This window comes from Culicoides brevitarsis, chromosome 1, assembly GCF_036172545.1.
Source record: "Culicoides brevitarsis isolate CSIRO-B50_1 chromosome 1, AGI_CSIRO_Cbre_v1, whole genome shotgun sequence".
NCBI classification, from domain to species: Eukaryota; Metazoa; Arthropoda; class Insecta; order Diptera; family Ceratopogonidae; genus Culicoides; species Culicoides brevitarsis.
In genome coordinates, this window is record NC_087085.1 from 44,315,700 (window position 1) to 44,336,401 (window position 20,702).

The following is a 20,702-nucleotide window of genomic DNA, read 5'->3' on the forward strand; positions in this document are numbered from 1 at the left end:
TGTACCTTTTTAGCGGTGATGGCTTTTACGACGAACGACGAAATATGGGACAGGTAATCTTTATTCTTTTCCCGAAAAAAAAATAACGCCGCGTAATAAGTATTAGTGAGGATTAAAGCTCGAAAAAATATTCAGGAAATGCCTTCGAAATGAGGCAAAAATGTCAAATATGTGAACGTTGGATGGAAATAAATGTTTTCGCATTTTCTCTAAAGTTGAAATGATGGCAATAATAATGGAAAATTCACGTCACAGAAAATGTTTTCTGCATTTAGAAGCGTTCGCATGGAACACATTTATTCTCGTCTTAACGTAGCTAACTAACGACGAGCCTTTCTTTTTCGTTCTTATGGAAGAATGTGAAAGGATAAAAAATGTTTTTGAGTAACTTAAGCGCATTTTCAATTTTTTATTTTTTTTTAAATTATCTTTTCGATTTTTTTTTAATTTTTGCATAAAATTTTATTAAAAAAATTATTAAATTAAAAATTAGAATTAAAAAAAATTATTAAAAATTTAAATTATTTAAAAAATTAAATTAATTTTGAAAATTTTATTAAAACGAATAAAATTATTAAAATTATTTTTTTTTCAAATAAAAAAATATTTAATTAAAAATTAAAATAATTTTTTTTTTTGTAAAAAATTTTATTTATTAAAAAAATAATTAAATTAAAAATTAGAACTATTTAAAAATAAAATATTTAAAAAAATAATTAAAAAATTTTGATTCTTTTTGATTAAATTTTTAAAATTAGTTTAATTTTGTTCACAATTTTAATTTTTGATTGAATTATTTTTTTATTTTAATAAAATTTTATACAAAAAAAATTAAATTAAATTTCGAAAAAATAAAATATTTTTAAAAACTTTTTATTTTCTTAAATTTTTTCACATTTTTGCCCATTTTTTTCTAAAACTCATCCGGAAATGCGGAAGAAAAAGTAAAAAATAATGAAGAAACTTGCGACAAAATTGGTCACGTACCAAAATTTTTCCCATGGATGTCATGACAATCGACATTTCGGGAAAATTTCACGTTAAAAAAGTTATCGTGGCACAAAAATCAGTTTGTCAAGATTTTTTCCTTATTTTTCCTCCCAAAATGTTACCTTTTTTCCGCCGAAAACTTGCCAAGAACATTTTCTCATGCACATAAATGCCCTAAATATTTACTTTTCTTTCCAACTTTGCTCGTTCCCTCATTTATTTATTATCATTCGCTGTCTATTTCTCTCAATTGAAGATGGAAAAATATTTTCTTTATGCACGTTTTTCATCCTGATTGATAATGTTCCATTTTACTTTTCGCTCGAACGTTACTGAAAATGTTTTATTGCTCGTTCAGTTTTTTTGCCATGCGATGGAGGGAAAAATTGTTTTTTCTTGGATGCTGTTCAAGAGATATGGAGAAATAGAGTGCGACATGGCATTTATCGATTATTTTGTTAAATTTTGTGTATCAGTAACGAAAAATGTGTGCAAATAGTGATAAATTATGCAGTTTTTGGGATTTCACACAGTAGTCGGGATGCATGCGATTGAATTATTTATTCATCAGCTGTGGTTTTGAAATGTTGTGTTATCTTTTTTTTACTGAAATTTTGTTAAAATCTTTTTTTAAAGGATTTTCGTTACTTTTGAACGAAATGATGAAAGAAAAAATCGATTTTTCGTAACAATTTGTCCTTTGTCTTGTTTCCTGTCTTCCCTTTGTATCGAATTTCCAACTCTTTCATCGCTTTATGTTCACTTTTCCTTTACTTCCGTATCCAAAGGCACAACCGGTATCCTTTTATCGTGCCTAAAACCGGCATTTTCTTGCAAAACAACACACGAGTCGTCGCAAGATATAAAATTTCATGTCATTATTGTCATGTCAAGTGTATGAAAGATGAAGATTGACTGCTTGACTTGAAGAAATGGGAAATATGATAAGACAAAGGGGAGAAATTCCTTCGTAGAAAATTAATAAAATGAAATGGAATGTCAGATAATTATCAAATTAGAATGAACTTTCCTTCAGCTATAAAAGGGCAAGGCCGAGGAACGGATAAGGTTTCAATGGACAAACATTGAAAGACAGAAGGAGGAGTTGTAGATTAATTGAAGTCCGTTATCACTTTTCATTTACCTGAACATTTCATCGAAAAATAAATGGCATGAGATTTTTTGATGGTTTTGTGTTAGTTAAGCCTAAAGTAGTCTAAAAAACCTAAATTTAAAATTTTAGAACGAATTTTAAGGTTTCTATGCATTTTCAGTGCATTTGGGTATTTTCAAGTACCTCTTTGACATACCCTGTCATACTCAATTGCATAGGAACATTAAAGTTCGTTATAGAATTTTAAATTTAAGTTTTTTTTGGACTACTTTAGGCTTAACTAACACAAAACCATCAAAAATGTCATGTATTTTTCGATGAAATGCTGAAATCGGGTTCATGAAGTCGTAAAAATTGATAAATTGAAGACTTTTCAAGAGAAATTTTGATGCAAATGATTCCCATCAGTCATCGTCAATAGTAAAAAAAATTCAAATAGAAGAGTTGAAAATCAAATCCATCCATATTTGATTTGGTTTTATCGTCATTGTTTGGTAAATACGAGCGCAAAACCCCGGAAGATCAATGACTTGTGGGAGTCAAGTAAATAATGAAGTGCAGACTTTTGCCATTAATAACATTTTTTTGTTGCCTGCGATTCGTACTCTATGGATCGAAAAAGGGGTAAGTTTTACTTTTATTATCTTTAAGGTCTTTGAAATACAAAAACTTTTGAAATTTGAGACCCATACAAAGTTTGTAACGCTTTCAATCGACTTTTGTTCAGAGAATTTCCTTATCAGTTCTTTGTAAATTGTGAGTTTTAGCTCTCTGAATGTTTATGAATTGAAAAAATCCAAAAAAGAATGAGAAAATTCATGAAAATTAAGAAAAACATGATGTAATGTTGATTGCATACTTTCAAATATTTTTCATTTTATACATTTCCTTCTTTTTTAACTTACAGGGCAAGTTGATATGCCTTCTAATGTAATTTTTCGTTCGTTTATCGCCGCTTCATACAACAAAAAATAGCGAAGAGAAAAATTACGAAAAGGGAAGGAATGCAAATTTAGGACTATTATAAAAATAAATCTTTCCATCTCCCGTATTCATGGCTCCTCGTGTATTTGAAATGTTCCGTCAACTGCAGAAATTTTTCCATAGCCTTTCGTTGACATCGTCTCTAACCGCTCAAGTCAAGTCAAAAATGTACATGGTTAGAATTCGGGTTTTGCGTGTGAAATAACCATAAATTTTGTCGTCATTTATTGTAGTATTTTGCGTTAAATTAAGTGCGGTCTCTTGTGTAGTTTTCTTCCTTCATAAAGTCACTTGTATAATTTTTACATTAACATGCCAAATTGGTAAAGTGTGGGCAGTGACTCGTTCACCTGTTTTATTGATTGAACGAGCGACACCCATCGATAAATGCATGTAAAAAAAGGGATGTCAAGCGATAAAAAGTCGTTGGCACGTGCACAAAAAAAACCGCAAATTTTGAATGGGCATCGATTTGATGAAATTTCTTCCTTTTTCTTCTTTTTCAGTGCCAAGAACACACACGTAATGCGAATTTTATGTTGCATGTCAATTATGGCTAATTGTTGAGGAGAGCAATGTGATTAATCTTCGTACATGGAAAGAAGGTAAGGAACACGTAAATGAATTAATTTCGTAATAATGAATGTGAATTTAAATGGAAATTTGTCTTTCGAGGATAGTTTTTCCTGTTAAGGAAGTCATCACGTAGAAGGCATCTTGCTTCTTTTTGGAGGTCGTTAAAAGCTGTCTCACGTACGTTTTGAGGTTTATGACTAATTTGTGATTTGAGAGCGGAAATTTTACACCTTTGAAGGTAAGAGTTGATTTTTTTACTTAACTTTTTAATTTTTTTTTCAGGTTTCTAATTAAGTTTGAGAAATCAAGCGCATAAAATCAATTCTAATTAATCCAAACCAAGAAATTTTACGCCTTTGAAGGTAAGTGTTGATTTTTTTAAACGTTTTTCAACTCAAAACTGCCAAAAAATTGAAACTGAAAAAAAAATTTTCCTTTGTGTCAAAAACTGTGTCAAAGCAATTTTTGTCAAATTTTGCTCCAAATGGATAGAAATTTATCAGAGGGCTCTAATTTATCATTTTTAATCATTTTTCAACTCAAAACTGCCAAAAAATTGAAACTGAAAAAAAAAATTTCCTTTGACATAGTTTTGTTTTGAAAACTAAATCAAGAGCAAAAAAACTGTCAAAGCAATTTTTGTCAAATCTTGCTCCAAATGGATAAAAATTTATCAGAGGGCTCTAATTTATCATTTTTAAACATTTTTCAACTCAAAACTGCCAAAAAATTGAAACTGAAAAAAAAATTTTCCTTTGACATAGTTTTGTTTTAAAAACTAAATCAAGAGCAAAAAAAACTGTGTCAAAAACCGTGTCAAAGCAATTTTTGTCAAATGCTCCAAATGGATAAAAATTTATCAGAGGGCTCTAATTTATCATTTTTAATCATTTTTCAACTCAAAACTGCCAAAAAATTGAAACTGAAAAAAAAAATTTCCTTTGACATAGTTTTGTTTTAAAAACTAAATCAAGAGCAAAAAAAACTGTGTCAAAAACTGTGTCAAAGCAATTTTTGTCAAATTTTGCTCCAAATGGATAAAAATTTATCAGAGGGCTCTAATTTATCATTTTTAAACATTTTTCAACTCAAAACTGCCAAAAAATTGAAACTGAAAAAAAAAATTTCCTTTGACATAGTTTTGTTTTAAAAACTAAATCAAGAGCAAAAAAAACTGTGTCAAAAACCGTGTCAAAGCAATTTTTGTCAAATCTTGCTCCAAATGACTCCTAAAAGGTCAACCTGATCCCTTAAAAGATCAATCTGACCCGTTTTTGGTCCATAGGATACTCTGTTTTGTATCTTTTGAAGCTCATCCATTTCTTCGTATTGCAATTGTCTCTCACAAAGTCCTTAAAAATGCATTTTTCAAGCTTTCTGTTTCTCGAGATATGAATTTTTTCTCATTTTTTCTAATCCTCAATGCAACTTTCAAGCAAACAACTCACGTCACAAGAATAATAAAATTTATTTGAAATCGTTTGCTTTGTTGCACTTTAAGTACCCATCTCCTTGTGAATCGCTCACAAAACTTTGTAATAAATGACAAAACTTTTTCCTCGTCATCATAATTTTTTTTATGCATTTTTCTTAAACCTTGTTTGTCAAACTACTTTTTTTTCCTCTCATCAAACTTGAAACCAGACACAAAAATTTGCAATCTAATATTGAAGTGCATTTTATGACAACGACACAATATTTTGTTGCAACTTAGAATTATGAATATCATTAAAGCATCATTTTTATGATGATTATACCGCACTTGAGCATTTTTATATTTATTTTTGAGCGATAAAAGAAGAACGGAAGACTGTTTGTCGTGTACTTACATTTTTATTCGTTCTCAAGTCGGTTGTTGAGTGTCTTAAATTGATATTTTTGTCTGGCGTCTGTAAATCTGTAATGAAAAAAATAAAACAATGGAAAGTTAATATCTTTGCTTTGGTTACAATTTCAACAATTTTCTCGTTTTTTCTTTTTAAATGTAAAAAACGAAGAAAAAAAAGTAGAAACGGAAATATTTGTAAAAATACTTCACTTAAAATTTATTAATAAAATAACAAGAAATGTGTCTTGTTAACATCCACGTAACAAATTTCTTCGAAGGTATTTTTATTTTATTGCTTTATTGGTTAAAAAAATGTCTCTTCTAATCTTATCACTTTTAGACTTCTGAGTTTTTTTTTCTCTTGATGAGAAATATTGCCAGAAACATTCATTAAATAAAGTTTAATGAAGAGTTTGATCACTTTATTATTATCTCTCTTCCTCATTATTTTTATATTTATTCAGTTTATTTCATTGTTCGGCACGTGCCCGAGTGTTTCTGGCATCCCATCACACACACATCGCACATGAAATCGGTTGTAAGTGACGTTGTAATGGTAATAAATATTAGTGTTCTGGCATTTTTTTGTCAGTTTAGTGCATTTCCTACTCATTACGATTCATTAATTCATGATGATTGCCGACAATGTTCGTGACCCGTTTTTGAAGCGATTTTTTTGGGAGATAGCCAAGAATTTTTTTTATGAGTTTTTTTTTATCTAAAACTATTAAGAAATTTAATTGTTATTTTGTTGGAATTTGAATAACGGGAAAAAATTAATTGATTTATGAAATATGGTAAAATATGTTTTGGAACCGCATTTCCAAGAATTTTAATGAAATTTAGTTTAACGAAAAAAAATTTTTTTGTTAAAAAAATATTTAAAAAAAAATTATTTTTCAATAAAAAAAGTTGAAAATAAATTTTAATTTTAATTTATTTTTTTTTTAATATTTTTTTTTTTTAAAATTTTTTTTTTTGAATTTCAAAAATAATTAAAAATTATTCAATTTTTTTAATTTTAATTATTTAATTAATTTTTAATAAATTTTAATTTAATTTTTTTTTAAAAAAATTCATTTAAAAAATTATTTTTTTTAAAATTTTTTTTTAAATTTAAAATTTAAATTTAATTTTTTTAATATTAAAAAAAATTTAATTTTTTTTTTTTTAATATTTAAAAAATTATTAAAAATATATTTTAAATATTTTGAATTTTTTTAATATTCATAAATTTAAATTTAATTTTTTTTCAATTTAAAATTTTTAAAAATTTGTTTCTTACATTTCTCTTAAATTTTAATTAATTTATAGTTTGAAATACAAAATGTTAAAAAAAAATTCTGAAAAATTAAATTTAAAAAAAAATAATAATTATTATAAATAAATAAATTTAATTAAATATTAAAAAAAATATTATTTAAATACCAAAAAAATACACTTTAGTCTCTAACTATCTAAAAATGATGAACTTTTCCAACTTTGCCTTTTATTAATATTTTTGAGGAATTTTATCTATCCATTCTCTTCTATATTTAAACATAAACAAATAACAAACAAATGTTGTCTCGATTCGTGTATGCGCACACATTTACTCTCACGAACAAAAACCATATCAAAAATCTACTCAAAATTGGTTCAATCATGTTTGGCAAATATTTGAAATAAAATTCTGAAATAAATAAATGATGATGCATGATGACAAAATGTCGATGCTTTGGTCGATGCACTTCTTGTTCAAATAAATTTCTCTCGTTGTTCGACAACAAACAGAAGAAGACAGAAGGCGCCTATTCACTTCGTCATCGAGTAATTATTAACCGAGATAATAGTAATTTATATTTCAAAAAGTCTATGAACTCTCGGTATACGGTAAGAAAATGGGCCGGAGTAATTTAAGACTGGAGGGCATTTAAAACATTTTCATCCAATTATTATTTGCACAAAGAAAGTTATATCGAGGATACTCGTACACGAACGACGATGAAGAATCATAAAACTTTGGCAAACTGCAATCCAATCCTTTAAAGTTTTGTTACAACTACTCTTTGATACAATTAAAAAGTTTAGATGCGAACAAACTTTTTGCATCTTCTTGTCCGTTTTTATGACGAGACAACGTAAATAAATCAATAAATATGTAAGGAAGCAAGAAACATGAGATTTCAATTAAAAAGTTTTTCGGATCGAAAATTGCATATTTTATCAATAAAGCAGCATTTTCGGACGTAATTGGCAAGTTTGTCGACTTCCGGGTCATTAATTAGCGTTAAAGGCAACAAACTTTTCTCATTATTTCCTGAGTTTTTGTCTAACTTATTTTGGGGGAAATCAATAATAATCAACTAAACAAAACAATTTCAGAAGAAAAATCCGGAAATATTTTCCTTTCATAAATTTATGTCACAAACAGCTGACCAACAGTTGATCCCAATTTCCTCAAAAAAAAAATAAAATGAAAAATTGATTTTTATTTGGTCAGTCATTTCAAAAGTTGACACCTAATCCAATCAATTTGACTCGACCCGAAAGATATTAATTTAATTTTCTTGTTTTTTTTTACAGGATTCTTTTCTGGATGAAAAACCGAATTTGAGACGAGCAACTCGAGGCAAAATTCACAAAGTTATTGCAAACAATAAATCACTGTCATCATAGATTATGGATACCGACTGGAAATCAAATCAAATACAAATTTCATTCGTTTCATAACAGCCTGAAACAACAACAACGAAAAAAAAACATTAAAAGGAATATTGACAAGAATTCCCCGGAAAATTCATTTTTTTTTTGCGAAATCCATCAAATTGTTTGTTGTTCTTATGAGTTTTATTTTCTGATATTTTTTTCTTCTATAGGTAGGCAGATTTATTTTGCTTTTGTAAAAAGGCGGGAAACCACTTGAGTAAAAGTTTGTCATGGAATTGATGATGACGCGTCATATCGATGAATGATGGAATGGAAAAAATGAGGTAAAAATTTGTGAAAAAATTATGTTTCGAAGTTTTTAAAATTTATGTACACAAAGGTAAGTTTTAATATTTTTTGATAATAATTAATTTTTTAAAATATTTTTTTAGGTTCTTCAACAATTATTTCAATTAATTCAAACCAAGCATTTTTTACAAATTTTTCAACTAACCCTTTTTTCAGTTAATCCAAACCAAGCAAATTTTCAGGTTTATCCAAATTTAAGATCAATACAAGAAATATCATACAATGAACAACAATCAGTTTGGTACAGAGGTGTAAGAATTTTCAATGAAATGTCAAAACAATATAAAACAGACTGTGATAGTGTTGAAGAATTTAAAAGAAACGCTTTGAATTATGTTAAAAGTGCAATAAATGTGAATGTTTAATCGCCCAAATCGCCGCAAGATGGATCTGACATCAACAACGAAAGAATGAACTTTTGTTTGAAGGTTTTTGTCTCAGTTGCTTTAGTTTCGAATTCATCTTCAATGCTCGATTAAAGAACAAAAAGAAGTAAGAACGTCATATGAAGGACCCTTGAAGATTCAAGCAACTGCGAAACATTAATTCCTCACAATGCGAAAAAATGATTGAAATCAGGTTGAAGTGTTTTGGCAAACAAAACTTCAACACAGAAGTAAAAGAGTTCTTTGTGGCTTGATTCTCTTTTACATTTTTCGATATAAATTCCCAATGAATAGACTCCCCTTCAAGTACTTCACGTTTCCGTTTATTTACCTAATCAGATGAGAGTTTTATGTCTTGCCTCATTACAACTCCCGTTTTCTTGTCTTCTCAATTTGAAATTTACTTCGATCCACAAAAACTCCATAAGTTGAGGGGAGACTTTTGTTCAAAAAAAAAAAAATATAATAATGACTGTCCATTACATAAAAAATTGATGTACAAAAATTTCCGCTGCTTTTCCCATAATATCGCTCTTGTCATATCGCCATGTCCAGAGTAATAAAAAGGAAAATTTATGGGATTATTAAAAGACGACATGTTTCTGCATTGTACTACATTGCACAATTGAAAGTAATCTCGACGTTTCGTGTCCCCCTTCGTTCATTCACTTCGTCATTCGACGTCACAGGAAAAAATTGAACGTTAAATAAGAACATAACATTTTATGTGACTGTGTCCATCATCAATTTTTTTTTTTTTGAATGTTTTCCTGTGTTGTTATTTTTCCATTCATGCCAGCAGTCAGGCAACAAATGTTGTTTTTTTGTTTTTTTGATAATTTGATACAAAAATGTTTTGATACTTGAAACAATGAAAAGTGCTCAAAGGCAAATTTCTGTGGTTAGTTTGTCATTTTTTGATTTAATTTTTTTTAACAATTTTTTGTTTATGAAAAAAAATAATTCAATTATTTTTTTAGTTTTTTGATAAGAAACATTGATCGACCCCATGTGAAAAGTATTTTTATTGTTTTTCTTCATTTTCTTTTTTTTCTCACATATGAGAGTTACATAAGTTGTGGCAAAACAAGACGAAACGGAATCAAATAACAATAACAGTTTGAAGTAATGACACGAAAAAGGGGAGAAACATAATTTATTGTATCGTTCTCAGCTTTACGAGTCTCGTAAAGTAATCTACGCGCAATTTCATCAAAGGAGAAGAAAAAAACTGCCACAACCGTAAAAGAGCTGACCCAAGATTATTTCCTTCCAATTACTTTCGAATTCAGAAACTGAGGGGGGAGTGAAATGCGCTTCGTTATGCATTTTTTCTATTGATTTTTTTTTTCGATGCGGGAAAATTCCAGAAGTGTGAGTCATGCACACAAAAACATTAAAAATTTATAACGAGAGATAATATCGGGGTGAAACCATTTGTTCGATGATGAAAAAAAAGTGTTGTTGTCTGACAATAAATATTGACAAAAGACACAAACGAGGCGAAAGTGATATAAAAGGGAATTCGCCCCCCTTGTGACGGAAAATTTTTGCAAATTTGAAATGAAAATTTTCATTTGAAAGAAAAAGATGAAGGTCATTGTCTTCAACTCTCAATATTTTGATATGATAAGATACGAGGAGATGAGATACATCAAGAAGGAAAAGATAAAGGGGATCACATGTTTCCTTCACTACTTTTTATTATTGTTTTGATGAAATTCGTAACAAAAGGGAAAATGTCGGAATTTAATTTTTATTTCATTTCAAGGGAAATGTAGAAAAAATGGAGAAAGGCAAGAAACGTAACGATTTTGGGTTCCTCTTTCAAAATGATTGCTGTGAGACATATGTCAGATTCTCATCCTTCGTCTCGGTTTTGATGTCCTTCGGAGTATATCAAAAAGTTTTTGCGAGAAATAATTTACGTGGAAGTTTCTTCTCACGATTCTTGGAAAGAAAAATGAAGAGAAGACTGATTTTAGTTATTTTGAGGAGTAAATTATTCCTTATTGCGTCATTTATTGTCTCTGTGGTTAAAAAATTCATGAATTTTACTCATTTTTACTTTTAGGAATAAAGTTTAGATGAAAAAAAATAATTTAAAAAAAAATTTTTTTTGAGCTCTTAAGAAATTCTAAGAATTTAAAGTTTCAACCTTGAATCAAAATTTTGATAGCTCTGTAAAAATTTCTCAAGAGAAGAGCTAAAAAAATAAAATTTTTTTAAAAATTTGATCTCAACAGAAATTCTAAGACTTTTTGACCTTCATTCGACCTTGAAAAAAAATTTTTGAACACTCTTTTAAAATTTCTCGAGAAAAAAGCTAAAAAAGAAATTCAATTTTTAAAAAAAATTGATCTCAACAGAAATTCTTAGAATTTTTAACCTTCATTTGACCTTGAGATAAATTTTTGAAAGCTCAAGAGAAAAAAATTTAGATCTTAAAAATAAATTTTGAAACTAAAATTTAAAAATAAGTAAAATTCTTCCATTTTCAACCCAATGAGCATCGTGAATTCCTAAATTGAACCCAAATTGAACATTTGTAATACTTTTTTTTCTGTACAATTCCCCAAAACATACAAAAGCAGAAATAAAACGGAAGTTGATTGATGTTGATGTTTATATTCGCTCGTAAAGTAGAGCAGAAGTAATTTTCTGCGTATGTTCTTTATATTTGTTACTTTTTCTCATCAATATTTTAATCAAGATAAATTTAAATTTAAATCTACTTTACGTCTACTTAAAAAGTAAAAGTTTTGTGTTTGTTTGCGGCAAAGATGAAGCAATATCGACGGAAAAGGAACGGAAATGAAAGAGAAAAGGAAGTTCGAGTTCAATTAATGCTGTCGTCGAAGAGTTATTAAGGTATGAGCTCAAAGGTTAAATGAAGGTCAAAAGTTGATTTTGCTTATAGAATCAAATTTTTATACAGAATTTTATCATATGGACCAAAACTTTACTTCAACAAATTTTTAAAGTAAGTCTTCCATGATTTTGCTGTAATAATAACAAAACATCCCACAGACCGATATAGCTCTATTGAAGCACGAACGATGATGAATGCAAAATAAATCCAACGGGAGCAAAAAATTGTTTTTCAATTTTCCATTTGGGATTATGATGCTGAGTAATAAAAATAATCTGTGTACCCGAATAGAAACCCTTTTGGAATGAAACTTTTTATTCGAATAATTGAAGGATAAAATATTCCATGAGGGCATTCAATTACTCTACAAGGTTTCACATTTTTTTTTTTTTTGCAAATTAAAAAAAAAATGATATGAAAATTCCCTGCCAATTTCGTTGTTGTTGTTGTTTCCGCTTGATCTGCCAAACAAGAAATGTGAGAAACGCACGCTGATTCAATGAAAAATCCTCTAAATTGATACTGATTCGATTATTTTAATAATAATCACGCTACTCCCTTTTTCCGCTTTGACAGCTTATCGTGCATCGCGAAGTTCGTGGTTTCGAATAAATTTTAATCAAAAATGGGTGCAGTGATTTTAGCGCGCACGGAATTCATCAAAAATTGATAAACGATGGGCCTCGCACGCACTTTAACTGTCACAAAATGATGCATAAATCAATAAATTTTGATGGAAATCGCCGATAATTATACGAAAATATCGAATTTTACGTAATATTTTAAATCCCGTTTATTTACTGAGGGACCATTATTTTGTTATGTTACGTAAGGGTTAGGGACTCTCACGTTTGCGGAACAAAATAACAAATGATTGCAATCAAAATCACTGCAAGCGATATCAAGTCAGTTACTGGTCTGGATGTTCGTTCGCACTTGCTACGTGCATTTTATTATTAGACACACCAATTAATCAAAATACGGAGAATGGATGCGATACGGAAATAACATATGGTGCCATTGAATGTTATTGTTACGAACATGGCGAAAAGTCGTCGCTTCGTGTGGCATGCGGATAAAGTGTCGTTCGATGAATTTTCGCAAACAAAGGCATTTCAAGTCGGATGAACTTTAATTAAACGAGGTCTTGAAGCAGGTATGTGACTTTATTTAACAAAAAGAGACTAATTTTAAAGGTTTAGAGCTTAAATTTTTTTTTTAAATATTTCAAAAAAAAATTTTTAAGCCTCAAAAATTATTTTTTGAATATTTAAATTTTTTTAAAGATTTTAAAAAATATTTTTTAAGTCGTAATTTTTTTTTTAATTTTTAGATTTTTTTGAATATTTAAAAATTTTACTCAAAAATAATTTTGAATTAAAATTTTTAGAAAAATTTCAATACAAATTAATTTTTAAAAATATATAAAAGAAAAATTATCCAAAAAAATTTTTTTTAAATAATTAAAAATGAAAAAAATATCTTAAATCATTTTTTTAAGAAAAAAATTTTTTTAGAAAAAATTATTTTTTTAATTAAAAAAATCTACAAAATTATTTTTTTAAATTAAAAAAAAATATTCAAAATAATTTTTTCAATAAAAAAAATTTAAAATTTTTTTTTAAATTAAAAAATTTTTTTTTAAATTCAAAATTTTTTATTTTTTTAAAATTTAAATTTGATTTAATTTTAATTACTTCAAATATCAATTTTTTTTCTAAAAGTCTAAAATTTTTTACCTAAGAGATTAATTTTACTTCTAAAAATGTAAAATTCATCAAATTTCAAACCATAAGGCATTTTACTCAAATTTCACATCACACGTTCCATTTGAAATCCAATTCTGTTTTGTCTGCTTTTGAAATTTGAGCGAAAATTTTGATAAACTTTCTAACCGCCGACCAACATTTGACGCGACAATTTAATTATTATTCTAAAAAGTTACGCGAAATTGCCGAAAAACCGCGTGCTATTTTAAATCAATTATCGCATGAATGTTTTTTTGTCAGAATTTTCAATCCAATTACTCAAAAAATTTTTTACAAAAAAAAAAATCCAATTTCATTAACGATTCAATAAATCAATCAATAGATTACTGTCAGCAACACCAACAGCAATTTTTTGTCCCTCCTCCTTTTTTTCTTTCATTTGACCAGTTTTGTTATTATTATTTTTTTTCTATATGTAAATAAATACAAATTTTTATGTCAATTTTTCGACATATGCCAACAACAACTATAATCCACTTTACAGAGTAGAGAGAATTCATTTCTCCGCTATTTGTTTATTTATTTACTTTTCTTCTTTCATAAATGAATTACTTTTCTACTTTTCAATCTTGTTTGTTTAGTATGCATCGATACTTTATGTATGTTGGAAAAAAATGTGTTGAAAGATTTTTTATTATAAAAAAAATTAAGACAAGAGCGCATTTTATTCATTTTTTGGTTTTTAAGTAAATTTTCTTTAAAAACTTTAAATAATTTTTTTTTTTTTTTTTTTAAATTAATTTTATTTTAAAAAGAAATATAAAAAATTTAATTTTTTTTAATTTTAAAAATTAAATAAATTTAAAAAATTATAAAAAATTAATAAATTTCAAAATTTTTATAAATTTAAAATTTCAAATTTTATATTTTTTTTATTAATAAAAATTTTTAAAAATTAAAAAATTTTTAAATTAAATAATTTTATAATTTTTTTATTAAAATATTTTTATAATTAATTTTTTTTAATAAATTTTTTTTTAATATTTTTTTTAATTTTTAAAAAATTTTTTTAATTAAAATTTAAAATATTTTTTCGGAAATTTTTTTTTTTTTAAATTTTTTAATTAATTAATTTTTAAATTTAAAAATTTTATATAATTTAAAAATTTTTATAATTTTATATAATTTTAAATAAAAATTTAAAAAATTTTATATAATTTAAAATTTTTTTCTTAATAATTTTTTTAATATTTTAATGAAAAAAAAAATAAAAATAAATAAATAAATAAAGAAAAAAAAAAAATTTTTTCTATGTTTAATTAATTAACAGACAGACCAAAAAATCATTTTTATTTTTTTTTCAAATAATGCATTTTAAACACTTTTCATGCATGCTTTAATAGAATTATCTTCGAATTAAGTTGAAGGTTCATGTCATCGAATGACTTATTGAAACATTTTCACGCCTCTTCATGATTTTTTTTTATATTTATTTTTCATAAAAATGAGAAAAAATTCTAAATGAACAAACAAAAGTTGTTGTTGTTTTCTTTTTCAGCATAATTTCCGTAGTTCCTGTTTTTCTTTCTTTTTCTTCATTAACGGAAAAAATCCCAAGACACTCAATTTATTTTATGATTTCATTTCTCTTTTTTTTCGTGATAAAAGGAATTGTGTCAGAATTTCTTCTTTAGATATTTTAGAACGAAGCAAAAGCATGAAATATGTTAATTATTTTCTGTTCCTTCTTCCTCTTTTTTCTTTCTATTAAAAAGCAAACAATTTTTGATTATGACAGAAAGGAGTCATTTTTCAATGCTTTTTTTCATGTTTTTGTTGTTCTTATCGCAGCTTTTGCTCCGTGGCTACGATAATTAATCAAGCATTTAATTATGATTATCAGATCATGGTCTTTTACTTTAAATATTTCTTCATTTTATGTTTTAACGGAAGAAAATGGAAAGGGGAGAAATTAATGAGATTTTTCGTTGTTTTTACGTCTTACTAATGAGTTGGTCAAGTCAGCAATTTTCATATTTTTTGAAACATATTTTTTCCCCTCAGTCTTTTTTTTTGCGTCATATCAGGGATCAAAGTTCTTATCGCCTTAGTTGCCAACGAGATTCGAGATAATATCGATAGCGATTCGTTCTGCAAGATGCATTTGATCCCATTTACTTATGAAAATTGTTGTTTTTTCCGGCTTTAAGGAAAAAAGGGAGATAAGTAATGGAACATTACATAATTGAACCTCTAAAAATTCCCTAAATAAATTTCTTTAAATTATGAGTGATAGAAATCCAATTTTTGTTGGTTTTATCACGATGGAATACTTGCAAAAGTGTTTCCTTAGCAACTCCCCCATATTTTTTCCGTGAAAACTTGATCTTGATTGTCTCGAAAAAAAAAATCGAATGTCTACCTTGCAAAAAAAAAAAGTTCATAAAACGGGAGAGAAAAAAAATTTTCTGTGATAGATGTTAGAGTTAGATAATACCTGACATTGTACTCCGGGGAATTTTTTGCGACGTCGAATGGATGAAGAACGGCGAAAATGACAACGGAAAAGTTTTTTTCTCTCTTTCCGCATGTCTCGCACTTTCTTCTTTTATTTTATTTTTTCCCGTTTTCATTTTAGTAATTTTCCTTAACTCTTAACTCTAACAAGATCTGATTAACCTTTCTACCCTTTTAGGCGTATTTGACAAGAATTCGTCTCGACAACGTTCGTAATGGAGGAAGGAAAGTTCTCGAAAGGGTCCTCATGAGATGTCAAGGTATCAGACAATGTTTTGCGGGTGAAAGGAAAACAAGGAAGAAAAAAACTAATAACAATAAGCATTTATTTACATTTCGAAGGCATAAAAAAATTTAGTTTAGCCAAAGTTTGAAGCTAAATATAGTTTAGACACGTGAGTATTGCGGCTTGAATTCATTCAGAAAAAAAAACACAAAACAAAAGGAAAGGAAAAGAAAAACAATGCAAAAGGTGATATAAAAAGAAAAACTTTTATCTGGCGTGCGGCGTTATGTTGCTATATGTGACGTGGGTCATTACCCCTTTTATTATTATTTTTTTTATCAACTGTCGTTATCGTGCAAAGTCAAGCTGTGTCGTGACTTTTACAATTGATGCGTGGCTTTGTTCAGCGGCGTTTTCAGGATTTCATGGTGAGTTCATTTACTTTTATGCGATTTTTTTTACTTTTTTTTTCATTTTTTGGAAAAAGATGAAATAAATTTTTTTCCAAACCAAGCATTTAAAATATTTCAATTAATCCAAACCAAGCAAAATTTACAAAAAAAAAACATTTCTGTGAAGAAGTTTTCTTACCACGTAAAACTCATAAAAAAAATTTCCCATAATTTCGAATCGCATCACATTTTACGTTAGATAATTAAAAAATTAATAAAAATTTATTAATTTAAAATTAATTTTTTAATTAATTTAAAAATTTTTAGAATTTTTTTTTAATTTAATAAAAATTGAAAAAAAAAATATAATTAAAATTTAGTAAATTTCATATAATTAAAAAATTTTCTATTTTTTTTTTATTAAATAAAAATTTAAAAAATTAATAAATTTCATATAATTAAAAAATTTTTCTATTTTTTTTAATTAAATAAAAATTTTAAAAATTAATTAATTTTATATAATTTAAAAATTTTTATATTTTTTTTAATTTTTAAAAATTAATTTTAAAAATTATTTTTAATTTTTTTTAAATTTTTTTATAAATTTTTTTATAAATAATTTTTTTTAGTATTAATATTTAATATTTTAAATTAAAAAAAATTTTAAAAATAAATATTAAGAAAAAAAATTCAGGATCGTTTTCAGGATTTCATGGTGAGTTCATTTACTTTTATGCGAATTATTTATTTATTTTTTTTTTCTTTTTTCAGGTTTTTGAAGCTTTGAAAAATCAAAGTTAAGATAAAATAAATTAATCCAAACCAAGCATTAAAAATATTTTAATTAATCCAAACCAAGCAAAATTTATAAAAAAAACCTTTCTGTAAAGGAAGTTTTCTTGCCACGTGAATCTCATAAAAAAAAAATTTCCCATAATTTCGAATCACATCACATTTTACGTCAGATTTAACTTAACTCACACGTCATCATGCCATTATCTCCCTCAAAACATCCTCGTGTGTCGAACAATGTAGCGGAACGGTGTTTAAAAATTTAATTTTTTCTCCTTTTATATTTTTTTCCTTTATCAGTGGAAAAATATATAAACAGACACAGAGAGTTGCAATATTAACATGTCAAGTTGCTCTCCATGAAATAAGCGAAGATTGAAGGAGTCCATGGCTTTACCGCAGAGTGCTTCAGTAAAGTACTTCATTCCATGAGAATTTTTACAAAAAAAAAAAATTTAAAGGCATTTATTATGATTTTTTTTCTCTCATCTCCCCAAATATTTGACATGAAGTGATGTCATGTCCTTTGAAAAAAATGAAAATCTCTCAAAGCAACGGAATTATATGGAACGGTTATGATGATGATGATGATAAGACATCAACAGAGAAGTATAGGAGGAGAAAAATGACACACAAAAAGTTAAACAAGTCACTTTAACCTCCTGCTGCTTTTTAATAGTTTCGCAATTTTTTTCTCGGTTCATGGAAAGTCGAGCAAACATGTTACGATATGTGGATGATGGCATGATGATGATGAAACAAGGCATTGGAGCAGAAGTAATGCAATGAATATGAGGGTCGGAACTTTAATTTTCTTCTTTTTATGCGCTCTTATTTGGCTCTTATGACGAAACGAGTGATGATAAATGTTTTCAATGATAAAAAACTTCCAAAGAGGGCTTAAAGGCATCATTTCAACTTTTTTTTTTGTTTTTTGAGAAGCGAACATTTCCCGCTCAAACTCGAGAGTAATTTAAGATGCAGCATCTTTTGTTCAAACTTTTGCTCACTCATGCTCGTCGTCTCAAATGTCTCGAATGCACCATACGTTGAACGGTAGTTTTTTGCACACAAAAAGAATGACCACGAAAGAAGGAAGCGAACAATAATAATAAAAAATAATGCATTTCAAGTAGATGATTATCCATTAGTAAGTAATATGGGTACCTGAATCTGTTTTAAACAAGAAAAAAATGAAGCCACTGATTATTTTTGTGTACTTTGGTATAATACAAAACAACAACGAGAAGAAGAAGCGAAAAAAAGAAATATTCTGGGACGTTGTACACCTGCTGTCGTTTCTTCGTCTCTTCTCTTCTTGTATTGTTCGGTTGTTGTTCATTTTTTGATCTCTTCTCATCATATCTCTTTTCAACCGAAAAAAAAGTAAATAAATACGAAATTTATTCGGAGATTTTTAAATCAAAAATCCTTTCAAATGCGAGGCACACAAAAAAATATATATAAATTTATATAAAAATCATAAACATCTGCTGTCTCGTTTGCAGTCATTTTTTATTAAAAATCGTATTAAAAGTTGTGTGTGCGAATTTCATGCTAATGCGTTTCTATGAATATAAGCAAAATACTAATTTTTACGCAAATTTCGACTTCATTTGGTGCTCATTCGATTTAAGAGTTTAAATAGATGAGAAAATTTTGTTTGTGACTTTTTTTTCGATCGAATTTATTTTTTTTAACTTTAATTTTATAAAACCATAATTTTTATTTTTTTAAATTTTTCTTTGCGGTTTAAAAAAAAAAAAGTCTTAATTAATATAAATTAATTTTTTTTAAAAATTAAATTATTTTTTAAAAATTTTAAAAAAATTTTTATTTTTTTTAAAATTTTTTTTTTTTATTTTATGAAATTAAATTTGAGATTTTTTTTAAAAGATAAATTTTCATAAAACTTTATTTTTTTAATTCACAAAAAAAAATTTTTTTTTTATTTTTTTTTTTTAATAAAATTTTTTGAAAAAACTTCTCAATAAATTCAAACTAAGCTATTAGATATTATTTTGTTAAATTAAAAAAAAAATAATTATTAAATAAATTAATTTAATTTAAAAAAATTATTTTTTTAAGAGGAAATATTTTCATAAGACTTAATTTTAAAAATTTTATTAAATTTAATTTTTTAAATTAAAAATAATATTTTTAGATTTTTTTTTTTTTTTTAAAATTTAAAAAAAATATTTTTTTTTTTAAGTTTTTTGAAAATTTTTAAACCACGTGGTTGTTTAAAAAAAGATTTTTTTTTAAATTTAAAAAAAAAATAATTTTTTTAAATAAATTAAAATTTTTAAAAATTAAATTTTTTAAGAAAAATATTTTCATAAGATTTAATTTTTAATCCAAAACAAGCAATTTTTAAACGAAAATTTTTAAGTAAAAAAAATTAATTAAAATTTTAAAGATTTTTTTTTAAATTTCACAAAATTTAATTTTTTAAGGAAGTTCAACAATCGCTAAATTCCAGACATGAATTTAAAAAAAAATCTTTAAAATTATTCCAGACCCGTAAAAAGAATCGCTATTCATTCGCCATTCCCTTCGCATAAATTGCTCTCTTCTTTTCTCTTTTTCACAAAAATTACGTGACAAGAAAACATTTTTGCACCAAATATTGAGGAAAACTAACAAAATTATCTAAATCACCTCTTCAACTGCTAAATATTTTTTTTAAAAAAGTATCTCCCTCACACAACTTCGAGAAAAATGCGAAAGAAAGATGTTCCGATTTCGATACATGAATAAATAAATGGTTGTAAATAATCGAATCAATTTATAGTTGAATGCATTTTACCCGGAAAAGTTTTTACACGTCTTTCTACATCTTTATCTTCATTTTTTTCGGTTTTGAACAGGGAACAGATGGAATGAAAAAATATCAAAATTGAAAAAAAAATCTAAAACAGAAGTCTTTTTAACCAATTTTTGACCACAATTCGTCTACTAATGCATCTGTTGGAAATTTATCCGTTTTTTTGCTTTGTTTTTGTGTAAAATGAAGCAAAAAAAAATAAAATTCGAAAATATCTGAATTTATGTGCGGTTAAAGTGTTCGACCACAGAGAAGATTTCTGTTTTGGTCGTTTCGTTGTTTGTTTGTAAAGCATCGAGACACACAAAGTGACACATTTGCCCGCCCAAACTCGGTTTAGAATAATTAATCGAATGCAAGACAAAGGCCTGAGTGAATTTGAATTGACAAAATAAGTCATGCGAACGCATCAAATATGAAACATTTGCATAAATTCAGTTGTTGTTTTCAATTTCGAAACCCCCAAAATTGCCAAAACGAGAGAAATTTATT

At 26.5% G+C, this 20,702-nt stretch overlaps 1 protein-coding gene across 1 annotated transcript in view; it reads right to left on the reverse strand.

The window, feature by feature from the left end:
* LOC134833992 (protein tincar) overlaps window positions 1–20,702 on the reverse strand; it is a 97,811-nt gene that overhangs the window by 57,585 nt on the left and 19,524 nt on the right. Inside the window, exon 3 of the mRNA XM_063848505.1 lies at window positions 5,494–5,561. The gene's annotated coding sequence lies outside the window, so the exon portion shown is untranslated. The remainder of the gene's footprint in view (window positions 1–5,493; window positions 5,562–20,702) is intronic.